Raw genomic sequence first — 24,319 nt, forward strand, 5'->3', positions numbered from 1 at the left:
ATTTGTAGAGAGGCAAAGATCCAGGTAATAGCAGAAGCAATCTTCTACCCATGAGGCCTTTGCATTGATTGCAGCCTTTTGAGGAAGGAGGACCCACAGGACCTAGCTAAGGTGTACCTTGATTCCAGATCCATAGAAACTACAGTGAGTGATGTTTAGTGTGCGTGTGCTATGTGATAACGAACAATACAGGTGATAAGTCTGAATGTAGACACTCTGGTTGTAGCCATCCCATATGAACCGCCCTGGTCTAAGTCCCCTGTGGCTTGGAATTGTTCCTCTGTCCTTCCTATATGGATGGAGGCCACTGTTTTCAGACAGACTCTGTGAGCATGCTTTCTTGTGTTTCCCAGTGGCCTCAATCTGCGCTGAAAGTTAAGGCATCTCGCCTTTATTGTATCACTTCCTCATGCACTGAAAAGACTTCTCTCATCTTTGCACCCCCATAAGGCCACAGTGCTCACTCCTGCTGAACTCTGCCTCAGAGATCCATGGCCAGGCCATCCTTTCACTGGTCTCTCTCCCTCTCCTCTCACTTTTCTCTGTTCCTTTGTGCTCACCTTTGCTCTTGGATTCCATTTCATCTCCAACTTTGCCTCCTTCAAATTCTTTTCTCCAGCCTCTGCTTCACTACAGGGGGTGGGAGTGGAGGTGGGGAGAATCACTTATTTACTTTCTGGAAGCATTCACATTTGTCGGCAAAGAACAGCTTTTTGGAAATAACATCAGTAGGAAAAACACCAGTGGGGGTAGGTTTTGTGGGGAGATCGGAACCCTGTCCAGTGAAGCTTTTGTTTTGTTTCCATCCACTCCCCTGTATCAAAACATCCCCTGTGGCAGTTAAAAGCTGCTGGCTACTCCAATTAAAGGGTTTTTTGGAGAAGCTGTCAAAAACAGTTCCAGGAGCACTTTTAAGTTATTACATGTGGGTTACATAAGCACCGAGCACTTGTTAAAACATTCAACATGTGAGAGGGATTGAGTCACTCAGCGGTGAGTCAAAGCTTTAGCCCTGCAGTGTGACTAACGTGGTCATTGGAGATTGAAGCAGCCTGGGAAAAAAAAGTATTATATATATTTTTAAAATATCAATAGAAGACTATTTACTCCCAGGAATCTGTACTCTTGGCTTTTTAAAAACACAGTTATAACTGTTTTGTGCTTAGATTAAATGTGCTCTTAGATATAACTGCAATAGGACCAGACACATTACAAAGGGGATTTGGGAAGCAAGGGTAATCCTTTATTTGCTTAAATGTATCTTCTTTGAGAGCCCCACAGACTGGCTTAGGTAAAGGAAGGAGTAGAAATTCATCCTCTAAACCAAAATGGATAGTGTAATTTAAATTTCTCATGGTCCTCCCAGGCACCTGGGTGGGAAAGCTTTTCCTTCAACTCAGTGTGTACTTAGCATCCTCTGCCCATTCACTATTGCCTATCTCCTCCAACACACCAAAAGCAGTCTCTTGGCACAAGAACAACCTTACACATTTCCAAAGCCCCATGTGTGTGCCAACTCTGCCCTTCTGCTGGAACAATAACAAAGTCTATGTTTTTGCTCAGGTATTTTCACTTCTACCTTCCATTTTTGCCCTTCTATCTTCTCTGCAAGCTGGAAACTAGCCTTCACTGGAAAATGGAACCCCAAGGATCTGCACGTCAGTTTAGTGTTCCAAGACAATGGTCATTACTCACATATCTGGCCTTCACAGTTATATCAGTCACTAAAGACATCCATCACTGCATGTAAGCCAACCCTTGTTGGTATGTGCTTACATAAGAGCTATTTGCAAAGGTAACCAACCCTTCATGTATAATTTCATTGCATTATTGATTTGTCAAATTATATACTGGCTAGAAAGGAGAAATTATTCACATGAATTTATGCAAAAAAATGATATCCCTGTGAAAGTAAGGAAACCTGGTAAAAATAGCATTCTCTTGATTTTTATGTGTTAGAGAAAATTCAACTCCAAAGACATGGTGTTCTAAATTTAGGATTTGAAATAACTTCAGAAGAAAGGCAAAATGAGCTATCATGTATCTTCATAGAAAACCAGAACATTAAAACTAAAAGTTGTCTGGATAAATAAATCACATTGGAAATACCCTTGTTTGTGTAAGTCTATTATAATTGTCCTTTTCTTTCGCTGGACCTTGGTTCATACAGATGGATTTGATTAAATCTACCGTCTACTTCAGGGCAGAAAAGAGCCCTGGAAGTCCTGAATTGGTTCGTTGGTACAGCCTGCAGTTTTCTTTTTTTTTTTTTTTTTTTTTTTTTTTTTTTTTTTTTTTTTTTTGGTTTTTTGAGACAGGGTTTCTCTGTATAGCCCGGGCTGTCCTGGAACTCACTTTGTAGACCAGGCTGGCCTCGAACTCAGAAATCCGCCTGCCTCTGCCTCCCGAGTGCTGGGATTAAAGGCGTGCGCCACCACGCCCGGCTGCCTGCAGTTTTCTAAGCAGCCCTATTACAGAAGACTGTGCCCACAACACATCCTTAGTCCAGAGGACCAAGTAGAGTTTCTATTCTGAGACAGTTAGGAAGGAAACACCAGCACTATTCTCCTGCTCAAACAAGAGTTTTCATTTAAGAAATTAGAAGAAAGCAGAAATCTATTCAGTAATGAGGCCAAATTGCTGTGGTCAATTTAATACACTACCAATGATATGAGAATGGGGAGAGTAAAACTCTCTTAGCTACTTCATAAGGATTTCAGCAATGCTTACCATGAAGCAAGACCTTATTAATAATCCTTTCCCATACTCATTCTCTATCCTGGCCTCCTACCCCTGGCCTCATTTATTCCTTCCTGTTGCCTTATTCCTCATTCTCCCTTCCCTTGAAGCAACCCCATGGTTTCTTTATAGTTTCCTGACTTCTATGGGTACCTCAGTTTAACACACATTATTCTAAAGTTTCCAACCTAGCGTCCATATGTGAGGGATTATACAATATTTGTATTTCTGGGTCTATATTGTCTTACTGTGAATGGTGGTGTCCAGTTCCATTCATTTACCTATAAATTCATTTTTCTTTACAGCTGCATAATATTCCACTGTATATTCTGTATTTTATTTTCTATTCATCAGCTGATGGATACCTAGGCTGTTTCCATTTCCAGGCTTCTGTGCATACAGAAGCAATTATATGGATGAGCAAATATCTCTGTGGTAGGACATAGCATCTTTGGATACATATGCCCAGGAGTGGTCATATAGTTAGTCTATTCCCAGCTAACCAAGGAACCTCCACACTGATTTCCATAGCGACTACTAGCTTGCACTCCCACCAGCAATACGTAATTTTATTTCACTACATCCACACCAGCATCTGTTGCCATTTGACTTTTGGATCTTAGTGCTGCTTTGACTGGGATAATGTCACAGTTTTGAAAACGCCATATGCAAAGCTACTACTGTAGAAGCTTCTTAAAATATATACATATACATAATAGTTTATTGTTAAAGCTAGAGTCATCTAAAAAGAGGAAACCTCACCTGAGACAATGCCCCACCAGAGTATCCTATAGACAAGCCTGTGGGTGCATTTTCTTGAGTGACTGACTAATGAGGGACTGAGGCAGTAGCGCCTCCAGCCAGGTAGCCCTGTAGTGTGTAAGAAAGCAAGGAATATATAGGCAGCACAAAATGGTGTCTGTGGTTTTAGAAACAGTGAGAAATAGAAAACGTATAAAGCAAAGGAAAGAGGGGGTGGTGGGAAGGAATTGGAGGTGAAGGGATAGAAGTAGAATTGATGAAATTCACAATAAGATGCTAAGACATGGTGGAGGGGGAATATGGAGAATGATAACTAACTATATATAATATTGTATTGGAAAACATTGATTAAAAAGCTTTACAAAATTGCTAAGACAATGTTACATTCACATTATATTCATATGTGAAATTCTTAATAAATACATTTTAAGAACTAATATGGACACCGAGTGGCAATATGGACACTGATCTCCATGAATATCCCATAAAATCTTTAGTCTCTGAAAGTTTTATTTTACCTTTGCCTAGGGAAGGCTAGACATCTCTTCTGACATCACCAGTTTTTCCCATACCATCCTTAAGATTGTGTTGAGTAAGAAATTTTGTGCATACCAAACAAACCTGGTTGTTTCTTTTATCTCTATACCACTAGATCTTTGTGGAAGAGATAGAGACAGTTTCTTCAAATGTTCAGACCTTTAGTGTCTATCTTTAACATCTTTAAGCATGCCTCAGAGTATAGACCCTATTCGCCCTGTGATCACCCCAGCTATTATTGACCAACCAAGATTATGGTACAAGAGTCCACCCTTTCTCTTCTAATGGATATTTCTTGATCTGACTTCTCTGATGCAGGTTTAAAGAGACTGTTTGCTCTGCACTATTATATGATGATGTTTCCTGATCAATCCTCCTTCTAGCTTTTTTCTATTATTGATGTCTATGTCTGATAAGCCTGTTACATCAGAAAGCCCAGGTGAAAACTATCCCAAAGAGTAAGTAATGTTAAGTCGGGGTTCTCTAGAGTAACAGAACTTATAGAATAAATCTATATAGTATAGGATAGATAGATAGATAGATAGATAGATAGATAGATAGATAGATAGATAGATAGAGGATTCGTTGGTACAGACTGAAGTCCAGCTAATATAACAAGGGCTGGCTGCAAATGGAAAGTCTAAGTAGTTGCTCAGTCTGCAAGGCTGGTTTTCTGTATATTCTGGAATCCTAAAGAAGTAGGCTCTAATTTCAGTGAAAGAATGGATCTGCTAGTAAGGCAAGGGCAAGCAGGCAAAAAGCAAATGATTCCCTCTTCTGTGTCTTCGTATAACTTCCAGCAGAAAGCATGACCCAGATTAAAGGTGTGTCTTCCTTCCTCAAGACCCACCTCAAAATCCAGACCGAAGATGTGTGTCTTCTTCCCTCAGAGGTCCAGACTAGAAGTGGATTCACCCACATCAAACCAAGCCAAAAACATTCTTTCACAGGAGTGCCTTCCATTTCTGAAGTGTAATTCATTTAAGATGTAGTCAAGTTAACCAATAGTAACGATCACACATGATAAGTGGGATTTGATACTATTTCCTTTATTACTTGAAGTGCATAGAATCCTCCATCACAGAACTAGATAAGGGAGAGTTTGCCTATAGTGTTCACTCTCCTTAGGTATAGGAATAAGAATTCTGAAATGAATGCTAAGGGAAGAATTTGTTACTAAGGTTACAGGGCTCTTGGAGAAACTGAGAGCCTACAAGGAAACTGAAATATCCAAATTGCAATAGCTGACCATGAAAGAAATCCTAGGAAAGCCTGGGAAAGTGGATATGAAGTAAGTATAAGGACAGACAAACTTACACTGTTGTTTTTTAAAAGAGAGTTCAAAATACACTAGTTGCCAAGATCATTAGGAAGATACTGGCACACCAACATCTTTAAGGATCCAGCATTGGCTTCTCTCTACAGGTTGGGGGAGGTTGCATGGAACTTGGATCTTCAGTGACAGTGGTGATGATGGGACCCGAGGCAAGAGAGAATGAGTCAACATTTAACTGCTGGAGCCAGAGAATCACACTGACAAAATAACCAGCAATACCAGAATATTAGCATAAAGGAAATTGTGAATATGCTTAATAGCAGCTGGTTAACAAGAGAGAAGAAGAAGAAGAAGAAGACGAGGAGGAGGAGGAGGAGGAGGAGGAGAAGGAGCACAGAAATGCAATGAGGATGCTGCTTGATTGACATAAATAAAGTATGGGTGAAAAGGAACTTGAAGATGGTGTCCTGATTCAGTTTTTGACAACTTGATACCAATAGGGGCTTTTGGGAAGAGGAACACCAATCGAGATATTGCCTCGATCAGACTGCCTTAAAGCAAGTCTGTAGGGCATGTTCCTGATTGATGTGGGCAGGCACATCTCACACAGCGGTTCTGGATGGTATAAAAAAAGGGGGGAGTGTGACTGAACAAATCCTGGAACACAAGCCAGTAAGTGGCATCCACCCATTGATTCTGTTTTAGTTCCTGCCTCCAGGTCTGTGCCTTGACTTTGTTGATAATGCACTGTATGTGAATATATAAGCCAAACAAATCTGTTCTTCAAATTGCTTTTGGTCATAGTGTTTATTAAAGCAACAAAAAGCAAACTTAAACAGATGGCTATGCCATTACAAGTCACAGTGTTGTTCAGCATCTGTACATGTACCAGGTATTTATGCGTCTATCTGTCTCCCCCTTCTTCTCTCCCCCTTCTCCTTATTCCTTTTCTCCTTTCTTCTTTCCCTTCATTACAAAGACATCTACATCATCCAGCAATCCCATAGACTGTTATATTCATTCATTTTATCAGGTTAGCCAAACAGACTGAGCAAAGGCTGGGCAATGAACTGAAACTGTTGTGCTCCAGAGTAAGAAATCAACCCCATGAAGAACCAGGGGCGTATCCCTTTGTTAAATGGATACAGTATGCACAGAAGGGCTAAGAATCCATTTCAAAGTAAAGGGAAAAAACTGCTGCATTTCTCATCCCCAACCAAAAAAAAAAAAAAATGGAGAAGATCATAGCACCAGGCTCGGAAGCTGCTTTGAGTTCTATAAACACCAAATTCTACCATAGGCCTATTTTTCTTTCTGGACATAAGTTTCCAACTCTTCAGTGTAGCACAGGAACGAGCTGTAAAGTAAGTCTGAGCTGTTTTGCAAGAGTGAATACACCAAGATTACATGATCTTGCACAGCTTATGGTGCCAAGCGCGTCATCAATAGAAAAAAATGCAATGTGGAGTTGATAGAATCTCAGAGGGAGAATATTGGGTGCCCAAGATTCTGATATAGAGTTAAACTCATTTGAAGAATTGCTTCATTATGCTACTCTAAAGAAGGAATACTGGCCATGGAACACTCAGTGATACGAAATGTGCTTTGGAAAGTAGTACAAAAGAGCAGATAAATAAGAGCCTCTGTTGGTCATCTCCCCTTAGACACATCAAGTTGGAAAGCTAAGTCATGTGTATTCAGCAAATGTTAAAGCTGAGTGTGGTGGCTTGAATGAACCCTATAGGCTCATATATTTGGACATTTGGTCCCCAGTTGGTGGAACTGTTTGGGATTAAAATGTGTGGCTTTGTTGAAGGTGTTGCTAGAGGTAACATTTCAAAAGCTCATGCCATTCCTATTGAGATCTCTTTGCCTCCTACATGCAGATAAAGATATAAGCTCTCAGCTACTGACTCAGCACTATGCATCCTACCTGCTGCCATGATGGTTTGGACTCAACCCCTCTGAAATGGTAAGCCCCAAATGAACCTGTTCTTCTTTTAGTTGTCTTGGTTATGGTGTCTCTTTACAACAACAGAAAAATAACTAAGAGACTGGGTGAGATATCACAGTGACTGCTTTTGGTGACAAAAGAAAAGAAGAGCAAAGGAATAAATCCACAGAACAAACCAGGAAGAAAGGCGTTGCCTGTAGTGAGGATTTGAAATTTTGGATTCTTTTAAAAACACAGAAATGCTCTCTTCTCCAGCTGAGCAAGATGACCAAAGGAAAGAAGGCCAAGGGGAAGAAGGTGGCCCCAGCCCCCTGCTGTTGTCGAGAAACAGGAGGCCAAAAATGTGGTCAATCCTCTGTTTGAGAAAAGGACCAAGAATTTTGGTACTGGACAGGACATCCAGTCCAAAAGAGATCTAACATGCTTTGTCAAATGGCCCCACTTCATCAGGCTGCAGCGGCAAAGAGCCATCTTCTATAAGAGTCTTAAAGTATCTCCTGCCATTAACCAGGCACAGGACAGGCAAACAGCTACTCAGTTGCTTAAGCTTGCCCACAAGTATAGGCCAGAGACAAAGCAAGAGAAGAAGCAAAGGCTACTGGCCCATGCTGAGAAAAAAGCTGCTGGCAAAGGGAACATCCCAACTAAGAGTTCACCTGTCCTCTGATCATGAGTCAATACAGTTCACACCTACGTGGAGAACAAGAAGGCTCTGCTGGTGGTGATCGCCCATGGTGTAGACCCCATTAAGCTGGTGGTTTTCCTGTCTGCCCTGTATCAAAGGATGGGGGTGCCCTACTGCATCATCGGGGAAAGGCCAGGCTGGGGCGCCTGGTCCACAGGAAGACATGCACCACTGTTGCCTTCACACAGGTTAACTTGGAAGACAAGGATGCTCTGGCTAAGCTTCTAGAAGCTATTAGGACTAATTATAATGACAGATACGATGAAATCCACCACCACTGGGGAGGCAACGTCCTGGGTCCTAAATCTGTGGCTCACATTGCCATGTTGGAAAAGGCAAATGCTAAAGAACTCACCACTAATCTGGGTTATATGTATACTGCTAAGTTTTCTATACATTAATATAATTACAAAATTTAAAAAAAAAAAACAAAAAACCCCACAGAAATATAAGAATATGTTCTCATTTTAATCTAGTTGTGGGATATGGGGCTGCTTCAAATTTTCTACAGAAGCTGATTATGATTTGCCTCTTGCTCTAGCAGGGGCATGATTTTGCCAGCTGCAGATATTTTGTATGACTGTGTGACAGTTTGGAATTCTGGGGAGCTAAGGCTCAGGAAGGCAGTGTGGACTGTTGGTTGTTGATTCCTTGTTGTTGGTTGTTATTGATCATGGTTTGTTAAGTAGGCATGTACAAAGAAGAAACAAGAAGAAGAAGAAGAAGCCTGATGGCAAAGATCAAACTTGCTCCAAGGAACTTGACACCCCTAATCAACAGAAAGTTGTCTAACGATAATGTCACCCTCTTTCTGACTCCTAACTATTCGGGGACCTCTTTCCTTTCCTCTCTACGCTCCCCCCCCCCACACTTATCTAGTATTAGGAGCTTGAAAGGGTGGGAGAAAGGGTGGAGAAGAGTGAAGAAAAAAAGAACACACACAGGAACAAAGACAAGTTACAATTGCCAGAGTGCCCTACTAGAACACCTCAAAAGCAGCTTGCCAAAGGCAAAGGGAGTTAAACCCAACCCTTCACCATAAAAACCAGTATGAGACCCATCACAGTGAAACCAAGAATGGGACAACCTCACAACCCTTTTTCCCCAGATGAAATCCAGCACAGTGCACCCTAGTGTGAGACAGGCCCCATGACCTCTACCCTCAATTCAATAGCTGTTGAGACTGTTTCCAATATGAGGCAGGAGAGAGACTAGCAAAACTCTCACCTGCAGGGGAACAGAATGTAAGTAGTAGCACAGGACTGTCTTAAAAGTCAGTCTAGGTGACCATGGTTAGACCTTGCATCATACAGGAACCAAAGATCGAGTACCATGCCAAAATTTTCAGACAGAGGCTCTAGAACTATCCCAACAACAGACTTAAACGAGTATCTATTGAGACAGAATGAGGTTTCAGCCTACATCACTGCTGCCTTTAGAGTGGGCCTGGAGCACCCAGGTATCCTGTCTTGGTGCCAGCCTCAGTGGCAAAATGTAAACTCTACCACTCATTCCCCAAGCTTATGCAGTAAAGCTGTCCCCAGGTTAGTTCTTACATTTGGGGTTTCATACACCTTCTTCACAACCGGGCAGAGACCTGCAACCTGGTAAGACAGATTCAACTCAGGTTTTGACAGGCATCACAACCAGAAATGGAAGGTGGGTGGGTGCACTTAGAGACTGGGAAGGGTAAAGTTTGTTCTGATGATGAGATTCATCTGAGTGACCCATGTTAAGGTCACTCAGAGTGGCTACAGGACTTCTTTAAGCAGGATAGAAAAACAATAGGCAGCAAGATGCTATTCACTAAATATAGAAGAGGGGAGATCACAGAGCCTAGCCCCCGAATTTAGTGATGGGATGGTGAAACATCAGTAGGTAGGAGTTAAAGTTTCCCCTTCCATTGCCTGCCTATACACAGAGCCTCTGGTCAGCCCCAATCCTGGGAAAAGACAGGTGGCTTTATCTATTAGATCTCTATTCTAGTCAGCTTCATCTATGGCTGATGGTAGAAGGCTTTGGCCACCTGTGCAGCTCAGTAATAGGAGAGCAGACAGAAATGCAGGCCTTGGACCTGCCCCAGCACTGTGCTGGTCTTGGTGAAATGTGGACTCAGACATGTAATGCATTTTGGTTGCATTGGTGGGCAGAGACCTAGTTTAGAAGCCTGGGATTGGTCCACATACACACAGTGATTATAGGCTCTAGTAGTTATTTTCTCATTAATCTAACCACATTCCTGACCAAAATGGATGTAAGAGAAAAAAAGTATTTATTTTGGCTCACATTTTATCATGATAAAGGAGGCAATGGAGGATATTTGGTCTGTGGTACTGTGGTGGTTTGAATATGTTTGATCCAGGGAGTGGCACTATTAGGATGTGTGTCCTTGTGGAAATAGGTGTGGCCTCGGTGAAGGAAGTCTGTCATGTGGGCATGGGCTTTAAGACCCTCCTCCTAACTCCCTGGGAGCCAGTCTTCTGTTTGCCTTTAGAACAAGATGTAGAAGTCTCAACTCCTCCTGCACCATGCCTGCCTGGATGCTGCCAAGCTCCTATCTTGATCACAGTGGACTGAATCTCTGAACCTGTAAGCCAATCCCAATTAAATGTTGTCCTTATAAGAGTTACCTTGGTCATAGTGTCTGCTCACAGCAGTAAAACCCTAACTAAGACAGGTATCAAACAGTAATCAAGGAAAGGGGAATATTGGTGCTCATCTTGGATTTTTGTTTTGTTTTCCTTTTTCTCTTTTTTAACTTAGTCTAGGTCCCCAGACATGAGAGAATGCCACTCACATTCAGGGTATGTCTTCCCACCTCATTTTGGAAACTCCCTCAAAGACCCATGGAGAGGTGAGCCTCCTAGGTGTGTATAATTCCAGTTGAGTTGACATTAAAAATTAAACATTACACATTTAGAACTGGCAGAATCCTTCTGTGCCTTACAAAGCTACAAAATATGTATGATGTGCTGGGCCTATCCTGACCTTAGGGAAAGCCTTATGGGGATGAACTATCCTTCTGTGGAAACCCCAGTCCTGTCTAAAATGCCATCTACAAATCTAAGACAAATATAGTTTTAGATGGTTCTCTTGCAGCGACAACATACAAACAGTAAGCTTGGGACAAATCTGGTCTGATGCTGAAAGAGTAGAAGTCACCAAAAGCTCACAGACACATAAAATAAGCAACCTAGTTAGATTTATGGAAAGACAGGCACACAAAAAAAAGCTGTATGACAAGACCTGGAATAAATACCTAATTTTTCAAATCCCACATGATGTCTCATGCCAACAAGTATCAAGAGCTTTTAGAAAGTTGAAGCTTGGGGGCTGGTGAGATGGCTCAGTGGGTAAGAGCACCCGACTGTTCTTCCGAAGGTCCAGAGTTCAAATCCCAGCAACCACATGGTGGCTCACAACCATCCGTAACAAGATCTGGCGCCCTCTTCTGGAGTGTCTGAAGACAGCTACAGTGTACTTACATTTAATAAATAAAATCTTTAAAAAAAAAAAAAGTTGAAGCTTACCTTATGGTCACAACATATACCAGAAAGAGAGAGTGAGAAAGAAAGAAAGAAAGAAAGAAAGAAAGAAAGAAAGAAAGAAAGAAAGAAAGAAAGAAAGAAAGAAAGGAAGGAAGGAAGGAAGGAAGGAAGGAAGGAAGGAAAGAAAGAAAGAAGCCAATGAAATATCAACCTATAGGAATCTTGAGCTTTAAGAAGACACAGAGAAATGATTCAACACTCCACAGAGAAATTTAATTGACAGATGGAAGCAATTAGAAAGTCACATACTAATAGAAATTGGAAATGCATTAGGGGCATCAATAACAGGATCAATCAACAATTGGAATTAGAGGTGGTTCAAGTTATACAGATAGAATTTGCCCACGTATTTTACAAGCCTATATAACTGCGATATATATGATTTCCTTGGGAAAAGAGAGGCTGTGAGTAGAGAAAGTATAAGAAGTCTCGATACTGGGCTGACTGTGCTGGCTGACTCACAGTCCTTTTGCTTAAGAAGTCCAGGGAAATAAGGGAGGGGTTAACAGCTGCCAATTGAGGAGCCCAATTGCATCATCACCCAATACTTGCTTGTTTATAGAGACATGAATATGGTAAGAACTGACTACGGTAATGCTGAAAGGATTTCTCATTAACACCGACAGTGATTTTTAACAGAACCGAGTAGTGCTTTGACAAAGCTTCATGTGTGCCTGGTGCTCCTTGTAGTGGATCGCTCTCATCTGTCTTGCCTCTATTACAATTAACATATATTAGCTCAAATATTTTAACAACCTCAAATAAATAATTAACAGTGGACAAATCTCTTGAACATGAAATGTATAGGTGACACACTTAGTGGTTATCTTGAATATGTCATGTTTATCAGCTAATGCAATACTTACAACTGCATGAAAGTGATTAGCATTATTCCTCTTTAAAATATTAGGAAGTGAGTACAGAATGTGAAGTAACTTGGATGGGTAGATAGTTTATGAATAAATAATAGGAGTCATGATCCACACAGTGGTTAAAGTAGTTACTTTTCTAAGAAAGGGTTTATTTGGGCTTATGGTTGCAGAGGGGTAAGAGTCTGCGGTGGAAGATTGGAGCAATGGCCACTGGAGCAGGAAGTTGAGGGCTTGTATCTCCAAACTGTAATGAGGAAGCATAGAGAGTGAACTGGGAATGGCATGTCGCTTTTGAAATCTTAGTGCCCTCCCTCAATGACATCCTTCAGCAAGGCCACACCCCATAAACCTTCTCAAACAGTGCCACCAACTGGGAACTGAGTATTCACATCCCCAAGACTATGGGGCATCACATTCAAGACACTACATAGGCTCCCTGGCCCCCTAGGCTCATGTCCAAACCATAATACAAATACATTTAGTTCCACTCCCAAAGTCCCCATATTCTTCCAGGCTCAACACTGTTAGGTCCTAAGTCTCTTCTGAGACTCCAGGAAATCTCTTAATTATAACCCCCTATAAAATAAAAAGGTAAATTCCATACCTTCAACATGAATTGGCTTAGAATTTAGGAAGAAGGGAGAGATGGGGACACAGTAAGGAAATACTGAACCGAAGCAAGAAGACAGAGTGAATGTCAAATCCTGTAGCTCCATGTCCAGTGTCAAAGGGCTTAAATCGTTCTGTTCCTCCAGCTCTTTTACTTACACTATACATCTATCTTTGGAATAGTTCCACTTGCTGTGTGCAGCTCTCCTTGTCAGACATCCCACAACTCTGGCATCTCCAGCATCATTGGGGCTCCAATGCAATCTAGGCTTTACTTCCAAAGCTTAACAAATAGTGTCTCAAGGTCTTCACATAGAGACTCTCCACCATACACTCCACATCTCAGGGGCACTCTGAAACTCCCCATGGGGGTGGGGGGTAATCCATGATACTTTACTCTCCCACCCTTCAGAATCTTAAAGCCAGCACCTGGTAGACAACACTGCCAAATTCAATTGCCAGTTAGGGGTGATTTTTGGACCCCTGGATGGCATTCCAGCATCTTTTGCTTGTTGATGTTAGACAGGAGCAGGAAACACCTTATGCTCTTTTATACATTGGAAGCTTAGCTAGGAAGGGGTCTTGTCTGAGGATTTATTTCAATGTAAGTCAGGTCTCTCTTTAATTTCCTTATCTCTTTCACACAGACTTGGATGCAACATTAAATTCTATTTTTCTCTTCAAACTATACATTTTATATTTCTCTCTTTTTTGTTTGTTTGTTTGTTTTGTCTTTTTTGTTTTTTAAGACAGGGTCTCTCTGTGTAGCCCAGGCTGTCTTGGAACTCACTCTGTAGACCAGGCTGGCCTCAAACTCACAGAGATCCTCCTCCCTCTGCCTCCCAGGTGCTGGGATTAAAAGCATGCTGCTCTCTTCTTAATCAGGCCTAATTTGTCATCTCCAGCTGACCCCTGCCAATTACCCCAGCAAAGCAAAGGTTTCACTGTAGTGGAGCTGGTCTCATTTTCATCACAGCTGTTTCTTCAGCCCTGAAAACCAGAATCTCAGGTAACACATGAGTTTAAGATGGCTAACCTCAGTTGACAACTTGACTTGAGAGTACTGAGTTAGCCAGAGCTAGGCTGACTCCAGGACAGACTACAAACTGGCAGTTTGGGAGAGAAGGCCTAAGTTTCTGTTTCTTGGAACTGGAAAAGTCAATTCCATATAAAATCACCCCTCATGGGCAGCCAGCCAGAAAGCTGCCCCACTACCTAGCTTGAGCCAAGTATAGTATAGTGTAGTATAGTATAGAGCCAGTATAAGTTCCCAGAATCCCCCAGAGACCTAACCAATGACAAAGACACTCACACCCCTGGAGATAGAGCCAACCAATCAAGGGAAAGAAGTTAAGAGTCATCCTCTCCTACCTTAATAGGCTTTACATTTGACACTGCAAAGCCCTTACCTCTGTCTTCCATCCTGATGTATGGTGGACCCCTGCATGCAGGTTCTCTGCAGAATAAACACTCTTTCCTGTTGCACACTATTTGAGTCTGGAGTATCATTCTTCACAATCAAAGACTCTTACATTCTACATGTAGAATCAACTAAAACCAAAGCTCCTGGGCACTCCTGTGGGATTATCTTAATCAGATCATTTGAAGAAGGAAAACTCATCCTTAATCTCATCCATACCTCCTGGTGACAGCCCACATAAAAAGACATGGAGGAGAGTAACTGCTTTTTGTCTGCACCTTCTCCATCAATAGCAGGTTGGTCTATTGTTGCGGGCCGATCAGCAGCTCGCAAGGAACGGTACAACTGAGATGGCAGCTCGAGCTGAAAGAGAGGAACTAGACGGACGGAAGAAAGAACGGAGCCAAGTCAAAGTAGACGTTGATCAAAGCTCAATTTTACTATTCCAACACGCAGTTATGAAGGAGGGTAAGGGGGCCCGATTCCCGCCAAATAATCCTGGGGTCCAGTAGCAGGGTGACCACGTGTATGGCTTCGGAACAGCAAAGCAGCAGGTTCCAGCAGTGGGCGTGGCAGAACAATTGAGCAGCAAGCTCCATCCTGATATAAACAGTGGAACCTTTAAGGCTGAGGGAGGGGAGGCTACAGTCTATCCTGTTGCTGCCAGTATTAAATCCAACTTCTTGAGGATTCCAACACAGACTGAAAAACAGCAGCTCTCCAGGAGCCTTCCAGGACTCCCAGCACCAGACAGGAATATAACAGAGACTGCAGACTCATGGATTGAGGAACAACAGAATTCTTGCCCCTTCCACTGTGAGGCAGCTATCCTTGGAGTATTTTAGTGTCTTAAATAGGTACGCCCACATAGACTTATACAATGCTTGGTCCATGGGGAGTGACACTATTAGGAACTGTGACCTAGTTGGAGGAAGTGTGTCATTATTGTTGTCTCCTATGCTCAAGCTATGCCCAGTGTGGCACACAATCTCCTTGATGCCTGCAGATCAAGATGTAGAACTCTCCACTCCTTCTCTAGCACCATGTCTGCCCAAGTGCCACCATTTTTCCTGTCCATTGTGATAATAGATTAAACTTCTGAAACTGTAAACCAACCCCAATAAATCTTTTCCTTTATAAGAGTTGCCATGGTCATGGTGTCTCTTCACAGCAATAAAAACCTAAGATAATTATCCATACCACATCCTTTAAGCCAGCCTGATACATCTCTTATTATATATTCATTCTACCAAAACTGCTCTTTTAGAAACTCTAATACACAGTGAGGACCAGTTCTAGAATTTTATTATTCCCTTTGCTTTATTGATATTGTTGTTGCTGCTGTTGTTGGTTTGATTTGCCTTGTTTTCTTTCTGTTTTTGAGATATGGTCTTGATATGTAGCCTTGGCTGGCTTGAAACTCTGTAGACCAGGCTAGCCTTAAACTCTTAAGAGAGCTATCTGCCTCTGCTTCCCAAGTACTAGTATTAAAAGCTCACTATGTAACCTTGGCTGGCTGAGAACTGACTATATAAATCAGGCTGACCTTGAACTCTTGGAGATCAGGTCTGCCTCTTAAATTATGGGATTAAAGTGCCTAGCCCAGGATTTTTATTTTTGTTTACACCCTGTGGGGGTTTGAATAAAAATGGCCCACAAAGACTCACAGGAATTAGGAGGTGTGGCTTTGTTGAGGTAGACTTGGTGCAGTGGAAAGAAGTGTGTCACTGAGGTGGGCTTCTCAGATGCCCAAACCTGGCCAGTGTTTGAACAACTCCTCCTGCTGTCTGTGGATCTAGATATAGAATTCTCAACTCCTTCTCTAGCCCCACGACTACTTAGATGCCATAAAACTCCCCACCATGAATTCCACCATCACAATAATGGAATAAACCTCTGTTGTAAGCCAGCCCCAACTAGATTGTTTGTTTGTTTGAATATAACAATTGCTGTAGTCATGGTGTCACTTTACAGCATGAGAAACGCTAACAAAGTTATACTATCTCTAGGAAAAGGCTGAAAGCTCAATCACTCTAAAATTATAATAGAGAAGCAGAGCTTACTGCCCCAGGCATTTGATGCCAGCCCCTAGGAAGCAGAGCCAGGCAGATCTCTGTGAGTTCAAGACCAGCTGGTCTACATAGTAAGTTCCAGGCCAGCCAGGGCTACATAGTGAGACCTTGTCCCTGTTTAAAAAATAAACAAAATTCTTGGAGAAGCCGGGCCTGGTTTACAAAACACTTTGAAATATAAAGATGATGTTTCAGGAAGAGATTTCCAATCACATTAGCATGCTCTTTAACGCTTACCTTTTGGTAACACTGAAAATCAAAGACTAAGGAAACAGTATAATTGAGGCCAGTGCTCTGAACTCTTTATAGATTTCACATTCCAACCCTGAAAGTAGTCACCCCCTTATCATAAATACAACTTGCTTCTTTTTTTTTTTTCTTTTTTTGGTTTTTGAGACAGGGTTTCTCTGTATAGCTCTGGCTGTCCTGGAACTCACTTTGTAGACCAGGCTGGCCTCAAACTCAGAAATCCGCCTGCCTCTGCCTCCCGAGTGCTGGGATTAAAGGTGTGTGCCACCACGCCTGGCAACTTGCTTCTTTTCTTTTTTCACCTTCTTTTTTCCCTCTCTCCCTCCTTTCTTTCTTTCTTTCTTTCTTTCTTTCTTTCTTTCTTTCTTTCTTTCTTTCTTTCTTTCTTTCTTTCTTTCAGGACAGGGGCTCCAGGGGCTCATTATGTAGCTCTGGATGTCCTGTAACACACAGTGCCAGTCTCAGCCCCCAAAATATTTGGAGTAAAGGCAGGCACCACCATGTTGGGCCTCCAATTTACTTCTCATTGTCCTTTCAACATATCATTTATAATCAGATAGTCTTCCATTCACTTGAATTTAAAATCTTGGAACTTAATAGATACTAAACATTTTGTCACTTTCCCCTCTTCTCTCAAACAGACTTTTGGTAAAGCTGCTGTCAAAAATCTGAAAGGGATCGCTACTGTTTTTATTATCTTCAGGCAAGGTATTACATATATAGCAAGCCTCTGCGGTACTTTCCTAGTATGTATCAGCATTAAGCTTTTACACTGAAAAAAGAAAGAAAGAAAGAAAGAAAGAAAGAAAGAAAGAGAGTGAGAAAAAAAGAAGAGCTAAGGTGACTACTACGAGCTACGTTTTATGGCTTTAGAAGATGAGTAGTGTTAGAATAAGAAGCATGCCTCGATAACCTAGCTCTCAAAAGTGTCTCTAGTGTGACCTCCTACCCGAACGAACTACAATTCCCGTCATGCACTGCGGTCCCAACTACAACTCATTTCCGTCCGCGCTGCCAGAGTATGCTGGACTTTGTAGTTCCCTCGGACTCACATTTTTCTTTTCTCGTGTTCTTCGTAAGGAGTGACAGTGTTACTAGCTGGATTGCTTTGACTCAGGTGTTACTATACCGCATTATCATTAATCGTATCACATACCTGCCAATTCACTACCAGTTTTTCACTAATTTCTCGCGCTACTTTCACCCGGGAAAGGGAACTGACGCTCTTCCGGTATGATGGCGGCGCGGTGGAGCTTTAGGTAATTACGGAACTCTGAAGACTCGGGATACACTAGGAGCCAGAGTGGGGGCGGCGGGTTGCTAGGTCGCGTGGAGAGGGCAGGGACTTGCGAGTGGGCGCTTGCCCGGTGGGCTTTGCTTTCCTCACGTGGCTGCGCCGTCTCCACCGGCGGCCCGCGAGGTGCCGTGTGAGCCGGCTGGGCCTGGCGCCGGTGGCGGGCCGTGCGTGTCTGGGCCTTGGTCTGGGTTGTCGTGGGTGAACATCTCTCCTGGGAGCTCCCTGGGTCGCGTCCCCAGTCGGCTTCCCAGGGCTGGCATTAATAAATTCTGGTAACGCGTTTGCCTCATTCCAGTTTATCCCAGTAGCCAATTCTATTACATTTTCATTTATGGATCGTTTTCATTGACTTGACTGAACCCCTGTCATGTTTAGCCCTAGTGCTCCATGTTTCGCATCTTCTGTGTTTAGGTCGCATAAGTAGTTAATCCTAACTCTAAAAGCCTCTACTATTTGTAACTTCCAAACATGGGTTTGCAGTCCCTGCCCCTAGCTGCAGGCCCTACAGTACACCTTCACAAACAGCACTGTGCCAGCTGTTTGACCTGCTCTCAATGCAAGACTTTTTTGATACATTGTAGCCACTTAGCTTTTTTTTTTTTTTTTTTTTTTTTTACCTAAGGGAAGAATAATTTGGGGAAAGGTATTAATAGAAACAGTAACTGAGCCCCAGCAAGCCGTTGGCGAGTTTGCCCAGTGGTTAAAAGCACTCTTTTCAGAGGGATCTCGGTTCAGATCCAAGCACCCACAAGATAGATCACAACAAATTATAATCTCAGATTGAGGGGACGGGATATCTGCTTGCTTATAGCCACTTGCACCAGCAACTTGAATTGTGCATATATGAATATGAAGGCAAAAAAGATCCATGTATGTGAAAATGAGCTATCTTTTCTGTTAATTGTGCACCGTATTTAAACTGCTTTTTGTTTATTTATTTTTCCTGTTCTCTGTGTAATCTTGACTGTCTTGGAACTCACTCCTTAGAGCAGGCTGACCTCAAATTTAAAGAGTTCTGCCTGCCTCTGCTTCCTGAGTGCTGGGATTAAAGGTGTGGGCTAGCCCGGTTTAGACTGGTTATTTTAGTTGAGTCCTGCCTTGTTCATGACCGCCCAATCTGACTCAGTCTGGGAATAGACCAGTTCCAGAAAGAAGTGATTATTGGTAATACAGCAGATTGGAACTAATGTCTTTGAGGGCTTTTCTGTCAGATTTCCCTTGTTTTCTCTGTAAGTCCGAAATTACTGCAGGGACTCTAATCAGCTTGAATGTGGTGGACAAGGCTCTTCTTCCCAATTCCCTGTGTCTTGTTAAAAACCGTTAGATTACATTCCTCAAGCTAGCCCCCAAGATCTGTTCCCTGATCTAACCTGCAGAGATCCAGCTATCAAAGCATTGAAGTCCAACAATCCAAAGCCTCTTTGGGGTCAACTAATTAACATGCCCAATTTAAATGAAATACCTCATCCTAACCCCTCCACCCCCTCCATAAGCTAATATTTTCCTACATGTATGTCTTCTCCTCTCTATCCAGAGACAGTCCTTTGTTCCCTTGGGACAAATACCCCTTTCCCCTCTCCCTTGTTCCTTTCCTCTTTTCACTCATCCTAGTGTCCTGTCTTTGTCTCCTATTTCCTGCCCTTTGTCCTTCTGGGGCAAACAAATCTCCTCTGTGCAGAGCACACGCTCTTGGAGTGTCTTGAGCCAACTTCGAGGTTGCCTACAATTGCTAGCAAGGGAAGTCGATGGAGCACTAAGGATTTCAGTAAACTCTCAGGCTTGTTAACACTTTTTCTTACATCTCCCAAGTGAACATGGGAAAGGACAGTTGAATGCTTACCTTAGCACAAACTTTGAAAACATTTTTTAAAAAGATAGCACACGGGCAGGGGAGTGGATTCAAACAAGCCTTTGCCTATGTTACTTTGCCTATGTTACTGCCATGTTAGTAAATGCCAGTGAACAGAAAGGAAAGAAAGTGTGGGGCATCCTTTTTTAGGAAAAGCTTCAGTGATTAAAGAATTGATAACTTAGTAAGCGAGACCCAGAATTAACTGTTTTTAATCTATCTTTGAGCCTAACTCAGTAGTGGCTTAAGCCAGGCAAAGTTCAATACTTCCTCCTTGAAAATTTATCCTGTGGGTGCTCTGAGTCACTTTACGAGGGGAGACTCCTTCTAGATCAGAGATTCTGTGATGGGTGGTCGAGCTTGGTGTCTAGAGGCTACATGGTAATATTTCCTTTAAGCCAGGATATGCTCAGAAGAAAAAATATACAAACATAACTTCTAATGATATGAAAGGTCATTTCTAACAAATCTGTGCAAGTTAGCAGACTTAGTTGACAAAGCTGGGGACCAGATTTGACTTGTGGAGTGGGGACACAAAGTATGAAGTGAAGATGAAGGCCTATGCTACATCTCTGTGTTTATATCATTCCGGTCCAGTTACCTCTTGGGCACACAGCATCTGCTAGTGCTGCCTTGATGCAGATAATGACAGACAGCTTGGTGGCCCCAAGAATAAGGGGTAGAGGAGTGTTCTCTATGTGATGTCAAAATAACTTGACTCCTCTTTGGAGCTAAGATAATCTAAAGTTGCCTTCTTCTTATAAAACGTAACTTTAGATTTTGAACATGTTATGTATCTGTACTATCTTAGCTTGTGTGTGTGTGTGTGTGTGTGTGTCAGTGATTGAAAATTTCAGAGATCTGCTGTATCTATAGAAGGCCTTTCATGATTTAGCTTCGTGAGTCTCTTAGGGTCCACGTCATTTATGTTCATTTTCTAAGTGCTTCCTTTACGGGAATGACTTGAAGTCATCATTCGTTTGTTAGTTTTAAATGTCTTGGAGCCTGTATGTACGTGGGCCCCTGTCCAGAATTACCTTTTTGCTCTATATGGATAGAATTCCTACTTGTCCTTCAGGACTTGGCATTGGTACCTCCTGTTTCTTGTACACCCAGCAATCGTGTGTTTGTAGCATAGCTACGACATCTAGACATCCTCTACCGTAAGGTTAAGAGCACCCACCTTTTGATGTCTTGTGTGTTGTGTAATGTAAATACTACCTTCCTCTCCACAGCTGCTGGTTTCATCAGAAAGACTGTATGCTATAGCCTCATCATTTTGAGGTCCTGTTTTGTGTATTTTCTCAGTTGTTACAGTCTCAAAGAGATGAACAAATGAAGACAAGATTGGGTTTTATGATTAGAAGCACTAAAGTGTTGCCTTGAAAGGCACGCATTATGGTGCGGATGATGGTCTTTTTAAATTAATGTTTTCTTTGGTCTTTGTTATCATGAAAATGGGTAGAAACCTGAGTTTAGATCAGTAGATCAAGAGAAACTATAATGACACCATTTGCTCGATGAATGAGGCACCAGGCTACTGAATAAAATTAAGCCCCACTCCCAGGCACCAAATCCACGAGCCAAGGATATATGGGAAAGTAAGCTAAGAGACAGAGATAGGATCTAAGTTCCATGACTCAGGGAGGGTGACAGGGAGGAGGCCCCTTAGGCTTTGTTCTGTTCAGTAGCAGAAGTACTGCTATTGAAGAAATTATTTTCTGTTAAAAATATATTGTAAAGTGAAACATTGTAGAAACAGATCTAGAGACAAAGATTTCTGTTTTAGAAATGTCTAAGGGCATTTGGAAGGTAGGGGATAATCCTAAATATGTTCTAAGGAATATATATTTAACTTTAAAGCCTGGTTTCCCCACGGGCAGCTTCACAGATACTTAAAAGGATCCTTTTGCTCTTCATAAGTGGAGTGCCAAGTTTAGTATGCAAAGGGAACTTATATTTCAGAAATTGTTACAGATGGTGCTAAAAGTCTGAGAAATCTTATCAAACCCATCCTGGCTCTGGAATGAAGCTAACGTTTTATTAGGGAATCTTCTCTAAATAGAAACTCCCACCAGCCTCTTGTATACAGAGGCAGAGAATGGGAAAAACAGCAAATTTGGGCAGTGGTAGTGCATGCCCTTAACCCCAGCACTCGGGAGGCAGAGGCAGGTGGATTTTCTGAGTTTGAGGCCAGCCTGGTCTACAGAGTGAGTTCCAGGACAGCCAGGGCTACACAGAGAAACCATGTCTCGAAAAACAAACAAACAAACAAAACCCCAGCAAATTTGTTTCTTCTATTAAGAAAAAGAATAAAATTAGGACTTGATGACTGACTGGGAGTAAAGAAAAAAATGAATTGCCACTTGGGAACATTTACAGGAGACAAGCTAGAGGAAAAGCTGGCTTCAGATGGAGAGAAGGAAATGAGGCCAGTTTGCACTGCCTTCTTTTGGAAGGCCATCCGGGTCCATATGGGGGGCTTCCTCTCTGACTGGAGCTCCATAGAGAAGCATGGGCTAGACTGGAATGACAGGCGACACTGTAGAAAAGAAGGTGCTCTTCAGAGAATATAGCAAGAGGAAAGTCAGCCATAGTCATTTGTTCTTATGACTCGCATGTGTCAAAAGCTTCCAGTGTTACGTTATAGTAATGAACAGAATGAAGAATCCATGAGCAAAGTATAACTTAAAAGGCAAGAGCAGGAGGCAGAGGAATTGCTGAGGGTGATCTATAAGCTGAGGACTGAGAACTTGGAAGGACAGAGGGATGGCTCAGCAGGACCAGGTCTGTAGCAGGGTCTGGTCAAAGCAGGGAGTTCTTTCTGGATTTTACAACAGATCATTTTATAACCCTGATCAACGCTGAGAAAGAAAGGATGATGAGGAAGAGTGTAGTGAAGTTAAGAATAGGGACATCAAGTTGAGACCTATCAAAACCATCTTCGCAGTGTAGGGAGGGAGCAAAATAGACTATAAATAAGTTCAACATGTAGATTTTTAAAATTATTTAAAACTAAACTGCCAGGCGTGGTGGCACACGCCTTTAATCCCAGCGCTCAGGAGGTAGAGGCAGGCGGATTTCTGAGTTCGAGGCCAGCCTGGTCTACAAAGTGAGTTCCAGGACAGGCAGGGCTACACAGAGAAACCCTGTCTCGAAAAACCAAAAAAAAAAAAAAAAAAAAAACCTAAACTGAGAACTAGTATTGTAAATCTATAACTGGATGGCTAGTATTTTTAAACAAACATGATCAGAATCCAGTTTTTATAGATAATATGTTTTAGTAAAAAGGAAAGCATTCAGAGACCAACAATTGTTTTTTTAAAGTAAAGTTATTGTATCATGTACTCTTTAATAGTAGATTATCTTCATGATATAAGAAATGAAGGCAGAGCCGGATGTGGTGGTGCATGCCTTTAATCCCAGCACTCGGGAGGCAGAGGCAGGCGGATTTCTGAGTTCGAGGCCAGCCTGGTCTACAAAGTGAGTTCCAGGACAGCCAGGGCTATACAGAGAAACCCTGTCTTGAAACAAAACAAAACAAAAGAAATGAAGGCAAATAATAACTTCCACCTAGTTGATAATGTATAGTGCTCATTAAAATTATTTTTAGTTTTTTTTTTTTCCTAATCATCTGCATGTTACTGTCTTAAGGTATCTCCAAATTCTAAACTTGAAGCTTTTCTTTGTACAGAGAATCAAAGACCAGAAGACTGGTCAAATGTTTGTAACCATTGTTTCTCTTCGAAACAGGCAATATCCTGGGCTATCTGCATACATCCCTCTTGTGTGGGAGCACGGGGATTGAATTCAGGTGGGGACACAGAGCATCTGACTCATTAGTGACTTGGAAGCAAACAAGCATAGGCTTGCATGTCTTATTCTATGTGCTTACATTAGACCTGTTTTGACGTTCATGATTTTTTATATTTTTCGGAAGGAGTGGACTATTTCCTAAGGGAAAAGGCCTGTCCCCGAGTCTCTGTCATATTGCCTTCCACTCTGATGGTTAGAACTAACTTAAGATTCTTCTTAAATTTTGAATATTGTTTAATATTACCATTTCCCCATCAGACAACTTGGATTTTTTTAAAAGCCTGTTAAGCCTGCTGCTAGTCTGTAGAATGCAGAAGTACAGACTATTAGCAAGTTTTGTGTCACATATTTCAGTCAGTACTCTCGTGGATTAAACACACCCAGGGAACGAACGGAGCTAGAGTGTTGTGTTAAGAGGACAATGCAGTCAGTCCATTGGAGTATTTCTTCATGTTCTGAAGGTTTCATGTAATCAACAGATACATAATTTCATAGGTTTTGGCTCATAGTTTGAAGTATGTCATACAAATGGGACTACGGATTTGGTTTCTGGTGCTTGCTGGAACAGGAAAGTAGCCATCATCGTAAAGTACTATTCTCTGGAGTGCTGCATCTTCTATTATGAAATACCCTC

General features: G+C 42.0%; 1 protein-coding gene across 4 annotated transcripts in view; it reads left to right on the forward strand.

The window, feature by feature from the left end:
- The first annotated feature begins 17,822 nt into the window (after positions 1–17,822).
- Cwc22 (CWC22 spliceosome associated protein) overlaps positions 17,823–24,319 on the forward strand; it is a 50,312-nt gene continuing 43,815 nt past the window's right edge. For 2 of the 4 annotated variants that reach the window (XM_085834740.1, XM_021186238.2), the window contains exon 1: positions 17,823–17,982. The gene's annotated coding sequence lies outside the window, so the exon portion shown is untranslated. Of the gene's footprint in view, positions 17,983–23,564; positions 23,684–24,319 lie in introns of those variants that run through there. The other 2 variants (XM_085834741.1, XM_085834742.1) reach the window with 2 other exon arrangements.

Source organism: Mus caroli, unplaced genomic scaffold, assembly GCF_978045245.1.
Source record: "Mus caroli unplaced genomic scaffold, Mus_caroli_1 scaffold_2, whole genome shotgun sequence".
Lineage (NCBI taxonomy): Eukaryota > Metazoa > Chordata > Mammalia > Rodentia > Muridae > Mus > Mus caroli.